The sequence below is a fragment of the Puma concolor genome, chromosome A2 (assembly GCF_028749965.1).
Source record: "Puma concolor isolate L17-30 chromosome A2, mPumCon1.1.hap2, whole genome shotgun sequence".
NCBI classification, from domain to species: domain Eukaryota; kingdom Metazoa; phylum Chordata; class Mammalia; order Carnivora; family Felidae; genus Puma; species Puma concolor.
In genome coordinates, this window is record NC_141668.1 from 119,073,522 (window position 1) to 119,092,819 (window position 19,298).

The following is a 19,298-nucleotide window of genomic DNA, read 5'->3' on the forward strand; positions in this document are numbered from 1 at the left end:
GAGAAGGTGACATTCCCCGCCCTGCCCCTCTTCATTTCCCAAGATGACTTGAAAGGCTTCCCAGGCCCATGGTTGACAATTGCCTAGCAGAGTTTTCACTGTGGGGTTTCGCTGCTTTTATTACATAATGAAAAAGATGCATTATCATTTCCTAAAGGATGCCTAAAGCCAGAGCCTGACCACCTGTTTGCTTATTCTTGAGTGTTTATTGAGCACCCTTTGTGTGCAGTCACTGTTAGGCTTTTATTCACCCCAGGGTGCCCTCAAGAGTGAAACAAACAAGACCCCTGTCCTCATGGTACTGACACTCCAGTGGACAGGTGACCAAATAAATAGCATCAGAGCATAACAAGCATTGTGAACGGAACAAAGCGGGTGGCAGGGTGGCATTGGCCGGCAGTCCCCTGAGGAGGGGACATTTGACTGGAGGTTTCCATGGAGGAAGCAGCCAGCCATGCAGAGGTCCAGGGTTGGGGAAGAGTGAGGAGGACAGCAGGCTGGAGGGGTCTGCATGGAGTAGTGACAAAGCTATTGGAGGGTTCTAGTGATGTGGTGCATGTTTGGGAAACATTCCTCTGCAGCTGGGAGAGGGCTTGGGGGACTGGGGTGCTGGGTCTGAATGGGGGATGGTCAAGGAGAATCCAGGGAAGACAGAGGTGGGGCTGCCCTGGTCCTGAACCTGACCTTCCAGCCTCCAGAGGGGAGTCCAGGATGATTGTGAGTTTCTCCCAGGGCAGCTATGGAGGCTTGGCCTGACCCAACAGGAATCCCAATAACTCTGACATCAGTGACAACAGTATGTAGGATTTACTCAGCACCTAGAGGGAACCAGCCCCTTATCCTCACCCATCAACCTGTGACATATGTACTTTTATTATCCCCCATGTTACAGAAAAAGATACCAAGGCACAGAGTGGTTAAGTAAAATGCCCGTAGTCATCCAGTGAGTAAGTAGCAAGGTAGGGATTTGAACCTAGTCAGTCTGACTCCACACATGAGGCCCTCAATCCATGTTGGCAGAATGAATTAATAACGGTAATAGCAATCACTTTTTATAATAAGGTAGGCACGACCACTATCCCCATTTTACAAAATGAGAAACTGAAGGACAGAGTGTTGTATCACTTACCCTAGCTGGGATTCGAACCTGGGAGGTCTGGCAGAATTTCCATGTCAGAGCAATGTATGAGGCTGTTGTCACTAACCCCAGTTTACAAAGCAACTCATGCCTCCTTCAGATGTGGACAGTAATTCCCATCTGCTGGCAGTGCTGAGGGCAGGGGGGAGGGGACAACACATGGGAAAGTGCCCCATAAGAGGTGAAAACCTATGCAAATGAGGGTTCGAGAGTACTTGAGGATTTTTCAACACCTTATCCTTGTAGGGAGTTGGGACATTTCCTTCCATCCTGTTTTCCTCAAGGAGAGAATGGAGACAAACCTGGGCCCTCCCCGTGGCCAGACTGCCCCAGGGTCTGAAATACAGGCCACAGATCAAAAAAAAAAAAAATGCACCCAAACCTCTAAAAGCAGCTTGTGAACTCTGGGAAGCTCTTTCCACACGGGTTCTGTCTGGGGAGGTGACATGGCTCCTGGCTGCCTGGCCCACCTCCACTAGTTTCAGGTCCCAGCTATGCAATCTTGGGCAAGTTGTTGACATACTCTCCCAACTCAGTTTTATATTCTTTAAAATGGGAGCAAGAAGGGGCGCCTGGGTGGCTCAGTCAGTTAAGCATCCGACTTCAACTCAGGTCATGATCTCATGGTTTGTGAGTTTGAGCCCTGCATTGGGCTCTGTGCTGACAGCTCAGATCCGGGAGCTTCTTCAGATTCTGTGTCTCTCTCTCTCTCTCTCTCTCTCTCTCTCTCTCTGCCCCTCCCCCGCTCACACTCTGTGTCTCTCTCTCAAAAATAAATAAACATTAAAAAATAATAATTTAAAATGGGAGTAAGAAGCCATATTGGAAAGATTAAGTGGGGGAGGAAATCTGAAATGTCCAGCACTGCTTGGGATATTAACAGTGCTCAGCAGGTTTCTGTTCTCCTGGTGGTCCCCAGTGAGAACAGGTGCCTCAAATGGTGAGGACCCCAGGCCCCTTTCTTCTGGGACCATGTCAGACTCTCAACTGCACAAGCCCTGGGAACAGGAAGTTTGCTCTCTGTAGTAGTTTACCAGGGCTGCCGTTAACAACCCCAGTTTGCACCACAAACTGAGTAGCTTGAAGACACAGATACTTATTGTCTCACATTCTGGAAGCTGGAAGTCTGACACCAAGGTGTCAGCTGGGTTGATTCCTTCCAAGCCCCATGAAGGAGGATCTGTTCCTAGCTCCTGGTGGTTTAGTGGCAATCTTTGGCATTCCTTGGCTTGTGGGTGCATTACCCTGATTCTCCCCACCCCCCCCCCGCCACCTTTCATATCATCTTCTATGCTTTTGTGTGCTTCCAGATTTCTCCTGTTGATAAGGACACCAGTCATGTTGGATCAGAGCCCACCCTAATGACCTCATCTTAACTTGCTTGCCTCCATAAAGATCCTGTTTCCAAATAAGGTCACATTCACAGTTACTGGGAGTTAGAACTCCAAAGTACCTCTGAGAGGAAAGGCCCAATTCAACCCATAACGCTATCATCATTGTTTGAAGTGGATTCTGGAAGGGCCGTCAATGCATTCATGACATTTCTTAAATAGACTCAAAGAATATTTTACATCATTTTCCAAAAGGGCAACATCCTTCTCAAAATCACTGACTCCTCAGCTTGCAGGAGCTTCCCATTAACTCTTGGCCTTAACAAACCTTAGCGTGGGTCTCCTGGGCCAGCCATCATCTAACATGAAGAGCAAGCAGACTTGAACCCAAGCTTTCTGTCAGCTCTGACTGTGCTGAACTCAGGGAACTCGGGAAGCCAGAGTCCTAGCCTTCGAGGCGGTCACAGGGGAGGGCCACGGGACAGGCAGGCATGCAGCTGGCTGCTATTATTGGACAGGTACGTGCCGGGGGCCAGAGGGCCTTTCCTAGCAATGATCTTCAGCGGGGAGGGAAAAGGCTTCTTTCCCAGACTGTTTCTTGTCTTTGTCTCCTTGAAGGGAAAATGCCCTTCCTGAGTGCTCTGAGAGCACCAAGAAACCCCACTAGCTCTTCGTGCAATCAGATAACTAATCAGTCACTCACCTTTCATTCTGGGATGAGACCCGCTCCTGAGTCTGTGTTACACAGGAAGTCCCAAGTGCAGAGGCACCCAAGCCCGCCACCCCGTGGCATGCCCAGCTCGCCCAGGGTCCCTGAAGAGGTCAGAGGTCAGTGGTAGACCCCCCACCCCCTTCTTGACAGATCCTCATCTTTAAAATCAGCTCTCCCACCCCAAATATCGCTTGAATGGAGAGCCGACAATCTACATTTCTGATGCCACAGTGACAACTGGGGAGGATGTGCTCTGATCTGGTTGGAGTGGGCCCGACTGGGCACAAGCATGCCTCGGTGTTGGGTTTAAATCCCAATGCCGCCAGTCCAAGCTCTGTGATTCTAGGCAAATCTTGCCACGTTTCCAGTCTCAGTTCCCTCATGTGCAAGGGGCAGGGGAGGGGGGGGCAGTTCCTACCACACAAGTGAGGGATGTCTGGAAAGGACCTCATGTGGTGCTGGGCAACCAGCCAGCATTCTCTGGCTTCTCTCTTCGGGCCTCAGCTTCCTCCCCTGCAGACAAGGTGTGGGACCAGTTGGGTTCTGGCCACAGCTCATATGGCTCTTGAGAGCAGTCTCCAGGGAGCCCAGCGACCGGCTGGGCAGAGAGAGCCCCCCATGCCCACAGGCCTGCTCTGCCAGGAGCTCACCGTGTGACCTGGTACGACTGCCTCCTGCCCTGCATAGGCCTAGTGGTTCCGGGTGACAGTGGCGAGGTGTCAGGAGCCTCTGACTTAGTGCAGCCATCCAGAGGTCTGAGTTTGTGCCTCACCAGGTGCCATAAATTCTCTTCTTACCCTACACATCTGGAAGTCTCTGAGACCCACCCAGGGTTGCAGAGCCTGGAGCTGAGGCTGCCAAATCAGATGCTCCCTGCCCCATGTCCGGGTAACCAAGGCCTCTCCGACGCACTGGAGGCAAAAGCGTCTTCACAGGGACAGCCGTCAATACTTAGCACAGGCCATGTCTCCTAGTTGGCCCCCGCCGATGCCTGTCAAGATGACTGTATTAATGGATCGGCTCACCCAGACTGCAGAGGGCAGGGCCTGGGGCCGGAGGCAGTGGGGGGAGGTAAATGTCCCAGAGACACTGTCCTTCCAGAGAGAAGCTGAATAGAAGTGCTTCACGGAAACCACCAGAGCACTAGTGGCGGGCTTGTGGGCACCCATGGTCAGGAAGGCTGGGGATGGGCTGTGCTCAAGTCTGTCTTCCCGTGTACTTCCTGTTGCAGGATAGGGTCTGCCCCCAGGCCTTGCCATGATGCTGCTGGGGTTTGCAGTGTCTCTGGGGGGTGTTCTGCGTATTGAACTGCACCCAAGTGAGGATGAAACAAAAACATTTGTAGGGGGTAGAGTGGGCGCGTGGTGTGGTGGAGAGGGCACGAACTCTGGGTTCAAATCGGGTCCTGCTGGGCAAGTGGCCTCCCTTTTCTGGTCCTCGGTTGGCTCTCCTGGAAATAAACCAGCAGCCACATTGCAGGGGTGGTTGGGAGGATGGAAGGTGCCCTTGCAGGCCACATGCCCATTCTACAAGCTGGTCGTAAGGCAGGACTTGCCCCCTCTTCCTGGGCCCCTAGCATCATGTGGATAGGCCAGGTGTCCAACCTCCGATGGCAAGAGCAGAAGCCTCTGGGCCTCCTCTACATGCCCTCCTCTGGGCTGTTCCCTTCACTTGGTCTTTCTTCCGTGGGTACTGGCAGTTGTGCTGGCAGAAGCCCTGTGCTCAGACCGGGAGAGACCAGATGGGGCCACTCATTGATGGGCCTCAGTTTTCCCCATCAGTACACTGGGCACAGCATCCCTTGCCTCAGGGGCTGCCTTGAGAGTTCTAAGGCAACCAATACACAAGGGCCTGAGAGATAATTGCTCAAAACTGTTTCTGAATCCAATGGGATGAAAGGCTACTGGGGTCCCAGGTGTCACTGAGCACCCTCAGGCCCGGGTCTCAGGTTTGGCCTGCCTGAGTCAGTAGGAGAAGTGAGAAGGGGTCTGCCTTCCCTCCACTGGGCCAAGAATAAATAAAATACGTTGGATCTTATTGTTAGAAGGAACTGAGGAACTCTTCAGCAACTTCACCCAATGATAGAAGCTTTCCCCTGATTCCTTGACTAGTAACTTTTAAATTTTTTCCTGGCTCCTTCCAGGGACAGGGGCCTCACTCCCTGTTATGTGGCAAAGAGCAGAGATGGCACACAGTTCATGCACTTCATGGTCAGGCATTTTACGCATTAAAAACCCCAGCACTCCTCACTCAGGGCATTGTTACTCTTCCTTTAGAAAGAGTTGTAATGACAAGAGTCACCCGGAAGACCCTGCTCAAGTTTCACCTCCCCCAGAACCACCTGCAGTGTAACTCCGCCCCCACGAAAACAAATCACTCCATCTTCCTGGTCCCTGCCACTCTTCTGATACGCCTCTGTGGTTGAACACATCACATGTGTTTTATTTGGTTGTTTTGTTACCTCTCTCCCACTAGACCCTAAATGCCCCACAGCAGGAGTGGAGCGGTGGAAGGAGTTTGCTGGGGTCTTAGACTCAAATAGGTCTGATTTTCATGCCCTATTTCCTTCTAGCCTTATGATCCAGAGGAGGTGATCTAACCCTCTCTGAGCACATGGATCAATGTCAACGTCTGTGTGACCCTCTCCCTTCCTGAGCACAGAGCGGAAGTCCTGCTTCTCTCTGTATCCCTAGCACCCCCCCACACACACACACACATAGTAGGTGCTCAGAACTTGTTGAGTAAAGGAAGTGCAAGGAAGCCGCTGGGTGGGGTAAATTATGAGGTCGCAGGGGAGGGAGTTTGAGACTGGAAGCAAACGCACTGCCATCATGGAGAGCTCACAGCATTGAAGCCAAGAGCAGAGACAAGCCACTCAGAAAAATAAGACCCTCAAGCTTAAAACTTGCAGCGGTCTGGGGCTACTTAGTGAAGGGGCAGCAGAGGTAAACACGCTTGGAAGAGCCTCACATCCCCACCCAGGGATCACTCCATAAGAGCCGCCATCCCTGTGGTCCCTGCACTGGCGTAGTCCAGCAGACAAGCATTCATCGGTACCTGTGTGATTTAAACTGTATTTTAAGAAATAAAAATCTGGAAAGGAAAGGAAGATGCTACCTTGACTAAATAATATGTTTGCAGCATAGATGTTCTAGTATTTGTCAAACAGGAACTGTTGTGATTAGCACACTATCCATTCACTTAAAAGTGAAAAACAAAATAGGGGTGAGTTCCTCACACCTGAAAAGTTTAAAATAAAACAGAACATCAACACACAAAGGGGAAGGTTGTAAAAGCCGGGAAACCACTCTGTGGGAAGTGCTCTCTCTCCAGTCACGTTGCTCTGCCAGACGGGAAACAATGCACGGTTTCTTCCTGTGCTCTGTAAACAGAGAGAAAAGGATAGGCATGTTCTAAGGGAACAAGCAAGGGGTGTCGTGGGGCCGAGAGACAAGGTGGGTGGGGGACTCTGTCACCTCTCTTCCCTTTAGTCCAGAGAGGCTTCCTGGAGGAGGCGAGATCCGGGGTGTTTGGCCCAGGCCCGCCCCACCTCTCCCTGCCTGGCCTGTCCCCAGCGTTCACACTCACATGGCCCATTTCATTGGAAGCCTCCGTTCTTGGGTCCGGCCAGGTGGACACATGGTGGCTGCCCTTTCCTCATGGTCCCAGGGCCACTCTCTACCAGCCAGTCGTACAGAGAGTCCTCAGAACAAAAGGACTTCCAGGTAACCAGGACTGGAGCAGCCAGAGTGCCACTGATAGGATCAGAAGCCTCAAGTGAACGTGGCCCAGAAGGAAGCCGGGGGCACAGAAACACCCACCATCCATGCTGCCTTTGGCAGAGGCTACTATTTTGCCAAGCACACAGCACTGTGGAGGCCAGCCATGCTTCCCTGCCCCTCCCCACGCCCCCTCCCCGCTCACTGCTCCCAAGGCCAGAAAGCTAGGCAGCCCCACTGGCACCTGGACTGGATCTGGTGGCCACCTCGCAGGGTGTAGCCACTCTGCGGTGGTTGTCCGTGCTGAAGCCGAGAGGTCGGAGTGGGGGGTTGTGTCTGTGGCCTGGGACTCATCGGGGACACCGGGGGATTTGCCACCATCTCCAGCTCAGGTATGGGAGAATGGGTTCACGGGGCACTGCTCAAGGGCCTGGGTCTCCAGTGCAGGGGGAGCTGCTGAGATGGAAACAGCTTTGTCATGTAAGAGGGAATACTTGTAAACCTTTGAGCCCTGGGCTAGGAGGCAGGCTGGAGGGTGAGGCCTAGTCTGGACAAGCCCTGTGCAGACTGACAAGGAGCCCCCCGCGGGGGACGGTCTCTGGCCTCACTCAGCTCTGCAGGCCCCCCTCCTCCAGAGGGCTGCTAAAGCATAGAAGAGCATGAGCTCCTGGGCCACATGGCCCAGGTTCAAACCCTGACACCTGTGTGACTGCACGCTTACCTCTGCCTCTCTGTGCCTCAGTTTCCCACCCTGTAAATGGAGGTGGTGCCAACGGTCCCTATTCCTTAAGGCCGTTGCTAAGGTCAGATGAGACCATAGAGACCTTAGCATAGGTAAGTGCTCTGGAGCTCAGAGCATCGTCCCTGCCCCCTGCTGCTCCCCAGACCCGGGACCAGCCTTCAGAGCTGCAGGGTCAGTGCTGGAAGGAAAGTCAGGAGACCCATTAGGCTGCTTGCTCATCTCATAGGTGTAGCCACAAAGGAGATGACCTAGACCCAGGGTTTGAATCCTGTGTCTGCAGACTTTGTAGCTGGGAAGCCTTAGGTCCTTGACCTTCTGAGCCCCATTTTTTTCATATGTGAAATGGAGACAATTACAGGACCGACTTCATGGGATACTTACAAGCATGAAATTATGCTGCACACATAAAGGGCTTATTCTCTACCTCATACTTAAATTGGGAGCCATTATCACCACCATCACTGCCACCATTATCACTATTGTTGTTACTATAATAATAATAATAATAACAATAATAATAATAACTATTGTGTCTGTGGCCTGGGACTCATCAGGGACACAATTATTACTATTGTTATTATTATTGTTGTTATTATTATTATTATTGGAAAAAGAGGCTCAGAGAGGGAAGGGGACTTACCAGCAGTCATACAGAAAGTCAGAGAGCAAGACAAGATCCAGCCCTGGCCTCCCAACCTCCAGCCCCTGATTTCTGCTCACCTCACCATCTCAGAGGTGGCCATCTCAGAGGGCCAACCCTCTTTAGTCACCTCTCAGCACATCTTACCAAGAGCTTAGTTTGCAAGAGGTCATCCAAATGCATCTGAGAACCTGCCTTCCCTGACCTCATTGCTTCCAGACACAGATCTGGGGGTGCCCCGCAGCAAAAGCTGGCACCCCCCGACAGGCTAGGTCAGCAGAGAGCCAGGCAGCAGGTTACCTTCTCCCCATGATTTCCACAGCATCCCTCCAAAAGCCCGCCAGCTTCCCCACTGTCCCCAGAATCTTTGGCCAGGGGGATGCTTGAGGGGGACAGGATGCAGCTTTGGGGGGCAGATGTCTGAAAACTGCAGAACTTCTTATACCCCAAGGTGCTCCATAAGAAAGGGAAGAATTGGGACTCCAACTTCCAGCAAAGTTTCCTTGGACCTTGGGGACAGGTTTGGGAATCATCCTCAGTCATCTCAGTTCCATTAGCAGATGGACCACCTCTGGTGGGACACTTGTCCCTGTCTCTTTCACCTTCTGCCCATCAGAGTTTGGTCCTTCCCTGGCAGGGAGGAACAGAGACATAAGAGGAGGCATGGACACAGAGGAAGGAAAGGATGGGGTTTGCTTTAAGGGGAAATATTAGTTATGTACCCATTTTAATAATGTAAATACTACCCAAGCAATAATAATAATTGTTCCTATTTCTTGAATACTTACTATGCACCAGGCACTGTGCTAAGAACTTTATGTACATTACCTCTCTAATCTTCACTACAGCCTTATCTGGTAGAAAATATCATTATACCCATTTTACAGATGAGTAAACTAGCAGAGGCTTATTTATATATACCTTGTGGTGATTACAGATGCCAAGGAGATGATACAAAGGAATGAGCACTTCTGAGAAGAGTGTAATAGGGAAGTGCTGGAGACTGGCAAGTTGGAGAGGGTCACTCAGGTTTTCTTTCTTTCTTTCTTTGTTTCTTTTTTGTTTTTTTTTTTTTTTTTGGAGGCATGACATACATACATTGAAGTGGTAAAGTATGCTAATCTTAAATGTATCACTTGGTGATTTTTACATATATATTTATACATGTGTTACCATTACCCAAATCAAAACATGGAATAATTCTAGTATGCCAAGACATGCCTTCTGAGGCATTCTAATTTAATTATTATTTTTTTTTTTTAATTCTGCAAAACTATCACAGCTAAGAGGAACCTAAGGAGACATGATGGCCAAATATAATGTGGGATCCTGGAGGGGGAAAAAAGGGGGGTTATAGATAAAAACTAAGGAAATTTGAATCAATTATGTACTTTAGTTAATATTAACATACCAATATTTATTCATTAATTGTGAAAATGTACCATACTAGTATAAGCTCTTAATACTAGGACAACTACCTGGTAGTTGTAAATTTGTAAAATAAAAGTGTTCTTTTATTTTAGCCATTTTTTATTTGTAAATATAAAAGTGTTCTAAAACAAAAAGTTTACTTAAAAAAAAAAATCACTCAGCAGATCCTCCAGCAAAATATGTTTGTAGGCTGGATCTGGCCTCTAAGCTGCCAGTTTGCAACATCCAGTGCTATAATGTCCCCATTTTACAGGTGGGGAAACCGAGGCCCAGAAAGGGGAAGCTCCCTGTGCAGGGCCCCCGTAGCATGTCAGTGGCAGAGCCAGAACCCAAAGATCAGTCAGTGCTCCAGCTGCAGAATAGGGTCTGTGAATCTCTGAGTGCCTTGCTGAGGCCTTGCCCTACAAGAAGCTGCCAGGGGCCAGCCGGCTTCCCTCTGCTGCTTCCTCTTAAGCTCTCCAGGGCTGTCAGTTGGAAACCAGTTCTCCCACTGGCCTCAGCTCCAGAGGGAGTGGTCATGGGCAGTTCCTGTTCTGGGAGCAGGATGTCACCTGCCCACCCCAGCCAACCTCGATGCACCATATAGGTGTCCCCCATACCCAGCACAGGATCTGAGTTGAGTGTTGGATGGATAGGTGAGTGAAGAAATGGCGGGAAGAAGTAAGTGGCAAGGGTGGGTTCTTAGGGGTGTGTGGAGGGAGATAAAGGGGGCCAGGAGCACAGATTTTGCAGTCAGATTGGCTGGGTTGAACCTTGGTTCTGCTGCTTCCAGCCACATGACCTTGGACAAGTCAACCTCTCTGTGCCTCAATTTCTTCAACTTAAAATGGGGATAAGAGCAGTACCCGTGAGGGAGGGAAGTAATAAATATAGGAGAGGAGGGAAGAGAAATAGCGGAGGGGGGTGATGACTTAGTTTTCATACCGGGACATGGAAACTTAGAAGAAGCCATACACTAACCCAGAAAAGGTGGCCACTAACCCAGAAAAGGTGGGTGAGTGGCATTATACAGCAGGTAGAGCACAGATTTGGGAACCAGTCTGCCAGGGTTCAAACTCCAAGTCTGTCACTTACTGGCCATGTAGCCTTAGGCAAGTGAGTTAACATCTTTGTGCCTCTGTCCTCATCTGTAAAATGGGTGTGGTAATTATACTTACTCCACGAGGTTTTATGAGAATGAAGTAATTCATTGGTGTGTGTATAGCACTTAGGACTATACCTGGCATGTTTAAAATAACCCCTGGCATATAAGGAGTGTTTATTAAATAGAAGAAAGGTCTTATGCCAAAAGCCCAGTCTCTTCCCTGGAAGGGCCCCAACTTTCAGGAGAGATTGAGGTTCAGGCATTGTTAACTCACCTGCTGAATCCAGGTGAGAACCTGCCTTAATGAAGTCACATGGGGAGAGGGCTGAAGTGGTAACCAGCTGCCCATCTCTGTGGCCTCACCTACCTCCAGCCAACCCCAGGATAGGCAGCACTTTTTTGGGCAATATTTTAAGAGAAGGCAGAAATCTGGATTCTTATGCACAGTTTCCCAATTTTTAAACATTGGCACTTAGTTCAAATTTATTTTAAGCTCTTAGCAAAACAAACAAATTTATTTTAAGCTGGCTGCTCTCCCAAGTGGCTGGTTTGCAGCCTCTACCCCAGTCCAGTCCTGCCAGTTTGCTTTCTTTTACTTTTCTCCTGTATTTTAGAGGAAAGGAAACTGAGGCCCAGAGAGAAATGCTTGAACCTGTTGTGTCTGACCACTTAGTGCAGTCAACAGGCAACATGCTGGTTTCCCTCTCCTGGCTGCAAGCCACAGGGTTCCCCAGGTAATCAATCAGACTTTGGACCAGGTGAGGGAAGAGAGCTAAAAGGGGAATTTTCTCCAGGCCAGGGTTCTTTTAGTAGCATATTTGAAATCTGATGTTTGTTAATTAAATACCATTTGCACCATGCATCAGGGGTGTAGCTGAGTGTGAAGCAAGAGCCACCCCCACTTCCAAAGCCATAGCAGAGACTTACAATGTATAAAGCTCCAGCTTCACTCTCGGCCCTGGCTTAGCAGGTAAGGGCCTGGGATTCCCGGGGGTTCCTGAATCTTACCATTTGCCACTCCGTGGTGACTAAGGGAGGAGGTCTGTTGTAAAGAAGTCACTACGTGATAGCTAGAGGGCTTGAGGAAAAAAAAGAGGGGAGTCATGTTCTGAAGAGAAGTTTTAGAGGAGTATTTTTGGGGAAAAGAGTTAATTTACAGGCTTGTCACACTCTGAACTTGAGTTATCTTTTCTTTCTTACTGAAAAAGTTCTCTTTGGCTCCCCTGTATTTAACCAGACTGTACCACCATTTCCTCATCTGTAAAATGGGGATAAATATTGTACTCACTTCCTGCAGCTGGTGATGAGGGTGAAATGAGACAGCATGTGCAGAGGATTAAACAATAAAAATCAGCCATTGTTATCATTGTCAGCAGCGGCCAGCCTGCCTGTGTGTACAGGAATAGCCTGAGAACCTTTCACTCTTGGCCTTTCTTTACTCGGTCTGCATGATTGTGATCTTCGCTTTGTGTGGAGAGTTAATGCATCTAGTAGCTGTGGAGGAGTTCTTGTGGGTCCGGTTCTGTGCTTGACTCTTCCACCTATTTTCTCTTCCTTAACCTTCAGAGTAACTCTGGGAAGCCAACACCATCATCATCTTTGCAGATGAAGAACCTGAGGCTCTGGGAGGGAACATGACTTATCCAAGGTCACCCCCAGGTAGGGACGCAACCTTGAGCGAGTCCCATTACCATCCTGAGCCTCCAGCTTCCTCATTTGTAAAAGGAGGTTCAGGACACCCATCTCAGTGCTGCTGTGGGGATCTATGAGGTAATACTTGGAAAGTGCACTGTCAGCTATAAACCCCAGCCAAAGGGACAGCATCAATGTGAGTCTTGCAGAGGCCTGCTCCCATTTGGGGCTCAGTGCATTTTGGCAGTAGGAGCCATGAAGGAAAGTTATTTCGAGTGTCTTTTTTCTTGGGTGCTTTCCAAAATGTATCTCCTCCCTCCAGCTAACAAGTGCAAAGCCGGTTTCAGCAGAGGCTCTGCTCAAAGCAAGTCACTTCCAGTGGAATGACCTGGAAGATAGAAAGGAAATGGGCATGATGGTCACAGGGGAGACAGGATCACAGAGAAAGCCTCAGGCTGTGGAGGCAGACAGATATGTGATCAAATCCTGGCTCTTCCACTTCCTAGCTGTGTGACTCTGAGCCAGCTAGTTAACCTCTCTGAGCCTCACATAGAGAATTGTTATGATGAAGGGAATAAGCAAAGCAGCTGAGAAGCAAAGCATGGGTATCCCACAAACAACCAATGAGACTAGTTCCCAAGTCCGAGGCTGGGGCTGCAGACATTGCTGGGGGTAGAGAATAGGATAGAAACCAGTCAAGGGTTCGGGGAGAAGGGGTCCAGGGTAGAAGGGTCAGCTGCTGAACTGGGGAAGGGAAGACTTTTCAAGTAAGGCTTAGCAGTACACGTACACTGGAAAGGAAGACTGGTCACATAGGGCTTAGCAGTACACGTACACGGGATCATGAGCCCCTAGAGGACAGGCATTATGTCCTTTTCATCTCGGTGGCCTGGCTCATAGCAGGTACACAGAATACATTTAAAAACCTGAATTTAACATCTACTTTCCTTTCTGCCCCCTGCCTACCCATTTAGTCCTCCTTTTCTTTTAATCTCCAACCCCACCAGCACACCTCTGTAAAGTGTGAAAGAACACAGACTCTGGTATCTGACAGACTTAGATTCAAGTCCAAACTCTGCACATTCTGGCTGGGTGGCATTGGTCAGGTAACCTCCCAATGTTTGCTATAAATGGGTTAATACTGCCTCCCTAGCAGAGTTATTGTAGGAGTTAGAGATGATGCGTGTGAAAGCACGTAGCATGGTCCCTGACACATAGTAGGCATTCTGAAGGTGGTGTCAGGAAGTGTGCTTGCTCCTTACCTGCGTGGCCCATGGCTACCTCCGACTTCTCTGCTCACACACAGACCAAATTCCCTAAGGCACTCACAATTTGTCTTTATATCCCAGACAACACAAGCACCCGGGCTATAAACATCTATGCAGTATTACCTCTTTTCCCACTGTCACTTTACATGATTTCCACACTGCTCCCATATTGACTGGCCATGGTAGGGCTAACGATGTCCCCAAAACACCTCAAAAAAGAGTATCCACGGGCAGCTCAGTGATCAAGAACAAACTGTCCTCAAGGATTAAAACAACCATCCAGGGGCGCCTGGGTGGCGCAGTCGGTTAAGCGTCCGACTTCAGCCAGGTCACGATCTCGCGGTCCGTGAGTTCGAGCCCCGCGTCGGGCTCTGGGCTGATGGCTCAGAGCCTGGAGCCTGTTTCCTATTCTGTGTCTCCCTCTCTCTCTGCCCCTCGCCCGTTCATGCTCTGTCTCTCTCTGTCCCAAAAATAAATAAACGTTGAAAAAAAAATTTTTTTAAAACACCCATCCATAATCACTAAACCATCCTCTGGCTGTGGGTTTATTAGTGTCTGTGAAAGTTCTCAGGTTGAAAGTTTATGAATGAAAGGCTTCCTGGTCCCAGGTCCCAGGTCTTATTCTTGAAGATGGCCTGTAAATTCGGCACCATTGCTGGACTGCTTATTTATGGGTGTTTCTCTGGAAACACAGAGGTGCGGCTGAATCCCCGAAAGGTGGGACTGGCTCTGCTTCCCTGTGAAAACATCTGGGGACAGGTGCAGAGCTTGGGAGGAAACCCACTAAGCTCGGGCCTGTAGGGGCTGGGGGTCCATAGAGAGGCAATCTGCCCATTTGGGATGTGTGTGCCCTTGAAGTCCAGCTGGCAAGGGGCTCGGGCCAGAGCTTGCCTATGTCTGGCTAATGACCCCTTACCTACGTGAGGTGCAGGCCCTGTTTCAGGAGCCTCCTCCTCAGAACTGAGAGCGGGGTTTGCCCTGCTACTAGCTGGGAAAATGCTGCTTTAATGCCTGACACTATTGGAGGAGCTCCACAGCTCCTGCAAGGGCCCTGGAGAGCTTATCTGCAGCAATTCAGCCTCAGTGCCTGGCTCCGAAGCCGTGGTGATATGTCGCCTGCAGAAGTCACGTAGTTTGGTCCAATACAAGTCAAAATGTCAAGGCACAGTCTCTAAGCTCGCGCTTTTGCCCTTGCCCAGCCCCCTTCTCCCACTCTGCATTTATTTAGGATGTCTCTCTACCCACCTGCCATGGGGAGCAGATGGTTCTCCCATCCTCCATTACCTGGCAGGACTGGGAGTCTGAGCTTCAAACTAGCCCCCACCTCACCCCACCCCCACCCCTTATTGCCTGCTCCCGTGCTGGCTCCCACACCCAGCCTCTCCCTCTGGGCCCCTGAGCTAATTACAGGCTTCCCTAAATCATTGGAAGGAAAAGCTAATTAAATCAGGGTCGGCCATCAATTTTCTGGCTAAGGACAGGCAGCCCGACACCTTTCTTCCACTCCAGGATCCTGAAACCACGACTTGAAGTTTTGAGTTTGAGAACAGGGTTTTATCTCTTAGGACTGATTTTAGGAAGAGCAGCAAGATGGGACATTTCCTCAACTGCTCCTTTGCACCATGCAGAGTAAACCCCTGAGAGTATTAGCTTTCCTGTCCCTCTTGGAATCCCTGTTGGCTACTATAAACACTCGTGGGACTCATTCAACCTAAAACCTGTAGGTGAATAAAATTTATTGTATGTTTTCCCCCTTTGAGAGGCAAGGGCCAAAGAAGTCAGAAGTGGGTGGGGCTGGAGGCGTGGCAACCGAGGGCTCCCTTTCCATGGCCCGCCCTCTCACTTGCCACCAGATACCAGCCTGCTCTTCCTTTTTTCCCCAGAAAAAAAGGACTCAGAGTCCCCCAGTATAAAGAGAGGTGCGCCGTGACAGAAGTCCCAGCTGTGATTCTCAGCCCCTTCCTGCTTTGTTCCCTCATGAGCCCTGTCCTCACCAACTTCCTTGGAGGGGGAAATGCCTGAGGCCATTATGTGGCTGCCCTAGCCACTTACTTTATTGCAGACAGGGGGTGATGTGCTCAACTAAGTAAGGAGATCCCAAAGGCAGGGAACAAAGGGGGGGCAAGTCCACTGTATGGATGAGGACCCACTCTCTGAGCCAAGTCTGAAGTCCACTCTGAATCCCAGCTAGCCGTGTAGCCTCAGACAGGTTACCTAATTTTCTGTGCCTCAGTTTCTTCCCCTGCGACACGGGCATGATAATAATAGTCTGTCCCTCATAGGGTTGTTATGAGAATTAAATGGGTTGGTATGTGTCCAGAGCTTAGAATATGGCCCAGTCTATAATGGGCAGTCCACAAGCATTCGTCATTCCTGGTATTTCAGAACCAGCATCTCACTGACTCCTCACCACAGCCAGCCCAACCTGGTGGTCTGATGCCTCTCATCTTACGGATGAGGTATGCGGAGGAGAAGCTACTTGGCCAGTGTCACTCAGAATGAAACCCTTACTCCACTCCTCTCTCAAAGAAGAGAGTCTGACAATGTCTGTCAGGACAAGCAAGACTCAGGGCAGGGCGGGGGTGGCTAAGAAGGCCCAAGCCTCCCTCAGAGGCTCAAGCAGAGTCGGGAGGTGGCTATAAATATGAGAGGCGAGGGGCTTTCTAACTAGGCCAGGAATGTGTGTTAGTCATTGAGGTCAGAGCAGGCCGCAGAAGCTCTTGGCTGGGAGAGGAGTATATCCAGGACTGAGCTCTCCCGGGCTCAGGGGAAGCCAGAGAGCTGAGGCCGAGAAGGAGGCGATGAGCAGTGCTCAGCTAGGGGCATGCTGGCACCCCAAGATGTGGCCATAGGGGTGGGGGCCCACCCCCAGGAATGTCCTCCTGCCCCTTCTAATCTCTGAGAAGTCCTACCGCAACCCAGATCAGATCAGCCACCTACAACCACCCGCAAGCTGAGGCCAAGCTGTGTTTCCCAAAGGGCACACTCAGGCCACCATTCTGGGGAGTGAACAAGTGCGTCCTTTCTATTTTAATAGCCGTGCACTTATTTTAACATGCTAGGAGAAAAATACAACTGGCAAAGCAAATCCATGATCTCGTGGCTGTATATGCTTAAGATAATACCAAGTAGGTGTATACTTTTTTTTAAGAGAGAGTTGATTTTTTTTTTTTTAAATATATACTCATGGAATTGGCAACCACCATTACTAACTTCTGGGGGATTCTGGCCCACGGGCAAAATGCAAATTTCCTTGCTGTGGGGTTCTAGTTGCCTTCTGTGTCTCCCACCCCACTCCCCAGCCCCACCTTTCCAGCATCCCTGCCCTTGCGCCTGACCCCTGCCCCACTCTTGCTGTACCCACCGCCTGGAATGCTTTTCCCCTTCACCTTTCCACTGGCAAGGACCAAGTAAAGTAAGCTCCTCACTGGTGCCTCCATGGGGCCATACGGAGGCATCCTCCTCCAGGCTGCCCCAGGCCCTTGTCCCTCCACTGCCACTCCCCACACTGCATGAGAGTCATCATAGCTGGGACCATGGCTCCCTCGGTAATGGGGAAAGTGAGCTCTGGGTGTGTCAGTCTTCCTGCCTGCTGTTCCCAGCTCAGTACCTGGTGCCAAGCACATGCCCAGACGGCAGACACCCGGTCACTTTCTGGAGCCATCACTGCCTGGTGTCAGCTGGCACTCATGCAACCTCACCTTTGGGGCTCTGTCCCCTCCCTCCTCTGTCAGATGGGGATGCCAAGTTTCCTTGCCCCAGGTGGGTGTGTAGAGTCAATGAGTTTACTCCACCTAAAGGCATGTGCCTGGCACGTCATCAGCACCCCACAAATACTGGCTCTGATCACAGGAATCCTCAATGCTATTATCATTAACAGGGGCCGGTAGATATTCAGTGAGTCCACGGTGGTGCAGAGTGGAGGGAGGGCAGGGAGATCAGACTAGAGCGCCTCTGCATTTAGGATCAGGAGAACGTTCTCAGCACCTACCCCTCTCATTTTGAATACAGGGAAACTGAGGCCCATGTCACACCCCTGGAACCAGGGCCTGGGACTTCTGCCCTTTAATCTACATTTGTTCCCCCATGTCCTCCCCAGGCTGGTGGAAGAGGTGACAGTCCAGGACTCACCCTCCCAGAGAGACAGGCAGACCTCCCTGAGCTTCCCCCATGTCCTTGGCATGGGCCAGCGAGACCTGGTAAAGAATTCCAGGGGCTGTGGCCGGCAGGAGAGTTCTCACTTCCCCAAGTCAGTGAATCAAAAGCTTCATTCTTTGTAGATTCCTCCAATAGGTAGGAGCAGACATGACCTTTGTCATTTGTTATTTTTAGCCGCACAGGCAAGGAATGATAAAAACCTGTATGAGAGCTGACTATAAATAACACGGCTGTGGCATTCAACACACGCACATGCACATGCACACACACATATCTAAAACCTGGAAATCTAAACAAGCATTGCCCTTCAAAGTAGAATAACAGCGTTAGCATGGCACTTCACAGTCAGTGAGCCCATTTCACAAAAGCTATTGCTTGGGATCACCACGCAGTTCCCTGGGGGAGACATTTTTATTGTCCCCATTCTTCAGATGAGAAAATAAGGAATGAGACTGGCCAGTGAAGCCAGTGGCTCAGCGCCTGACTGATGGTGGGGCCCTGACATCTATCACTGTCCCTGTTGTAGAGTCTCTGGGAGAGAAGCAGCTTGCCCAAGGCTTCGGGGAAAAAGGAGCAGGACCACCTCGGGTCACCTGTCCCCAGATTCAGCAGTCTGCTGGCTGCTAGCAGCCTTATGGGACTAGAGGAAGAAGAGGGGTAGATGTGGACAGATCACAGAAATAGGCACTGGGCATTGTGGACCCCTCGGGATGGGAGTTTTAGTGAGGAAGTGGTGGCTGGGGTGATGGAGGTTAAGAGGAGGTAGGTTGGGGGGCGTCTGGGTGGCCCAGTCAGTCGAGTGTCCGTCCAACTTTAGCTCAGGTCATGATCTCGTGGTTTGTGAGTTCAAGCGCCACATCAGGCTCTGCACTGACAATGCAGAGCCTGCTTGGGATTCTCTCTCTGTCTCTCTCTGTCTCTGTCTCTGTCTCTCTGTCTCTCTCTCAAATAAACTTTAAAACAAAAGAGAGGAGGTGGGTTAGGAAGGGCTCAGCCCTGAGAGCGGCCAAGGGGAGAGGAAGAGTGAAGGTAATTGGCCAGGCTCACCTCGTCTGACACTGAAATCCCTTTGGGCTGGGTGGCCATCCTTGGCAAGCCCATGGCAGGGGGGTAGGAGAGAAGTCCCAAGAGCAGGTTGCCTGTGCTGGGATGGGCAAGGGCAGCTGGAGGGGCAAAGGACACCAGAGCAGAAAGGGGTCCCCAGAACTGCAAGGCAATGGACTCCAGGCAGCGGTGTTGAGCTCCTGCCCAGGGCTCAGTGGTGTGCTGGTGAACATTTAATGACCAGCTCTCAGGGAGGTGGGCGCCCTGCTTTGTAGTGTTTGCCAATTTCCATGGCGTAAATGCTCCCACCCTGGCAGATTACAGCTACCCCCGTGACATCACTTACACATGCTATCAGCTCTCAGGAGCCAGCGCAACTCCAGAACACCGTCGGTCAAG

At 50.5% G+C, this 19,298-nt stretch overlaps 1 protein-coding gene and 1 long non-coding RNA gene across 6 annotated transcripts in view; one reads left to right on the plus strand and one right to left on the minus strand.

Moving 5' to 3' along the window:
- ATP2B2 (ATPase plasma membrane Ca2+ transporting 2) overlaps window positions 1–19,298 on the plus strand; it is a 302,573-nt gene that overhangs the window by 97,193 nt on the left and 186,082 nt on the right. Inside the window, exon 2 of one of the 3 annotated variants that reach the window (XM_086697431.1) lies at window positions 12,364–12,456. The exons of the other annotated variants lie outside the window; for them this stretch is intronic. The gene's annotated coding sequence lies outside the window, so the exon portion shown is untranslated. The remainder of the gene's footprint in view (window positions 1–12,363; window positions 12,457–19,298) is intronic. 3 annotated transcript variants of the gene reach the window in all.
- LOC147583480 (uncharacterized) lies at window positions 6,236–18,034 on the minus strand. Of its 3 annotated transcripts, XR_015248256.1 has the most exons (4): window positions 17,829–18,034; window positions 7,145–7,353; window positions 6,770–6,936; window positions 6,236–6,563 (listed from the first exon to the last, which is right to left on the minus strand). It is a non-coding gene; the product is annotated as an uncharacterized LOC147583480 (long non-coding RNA). The 3 variants fall into 3 exon arrangements; XR_015248255.1 differs by lacking the exon at window positions 6,770–6,936 and having other exon boundaries at window positions 7,145–7,356; window positions 17,829–18,031; XR_015248254.1 differs by lacking the exon at window positions 6,770–6,936 and having other exon boundaries at window positions 17,829–18,030.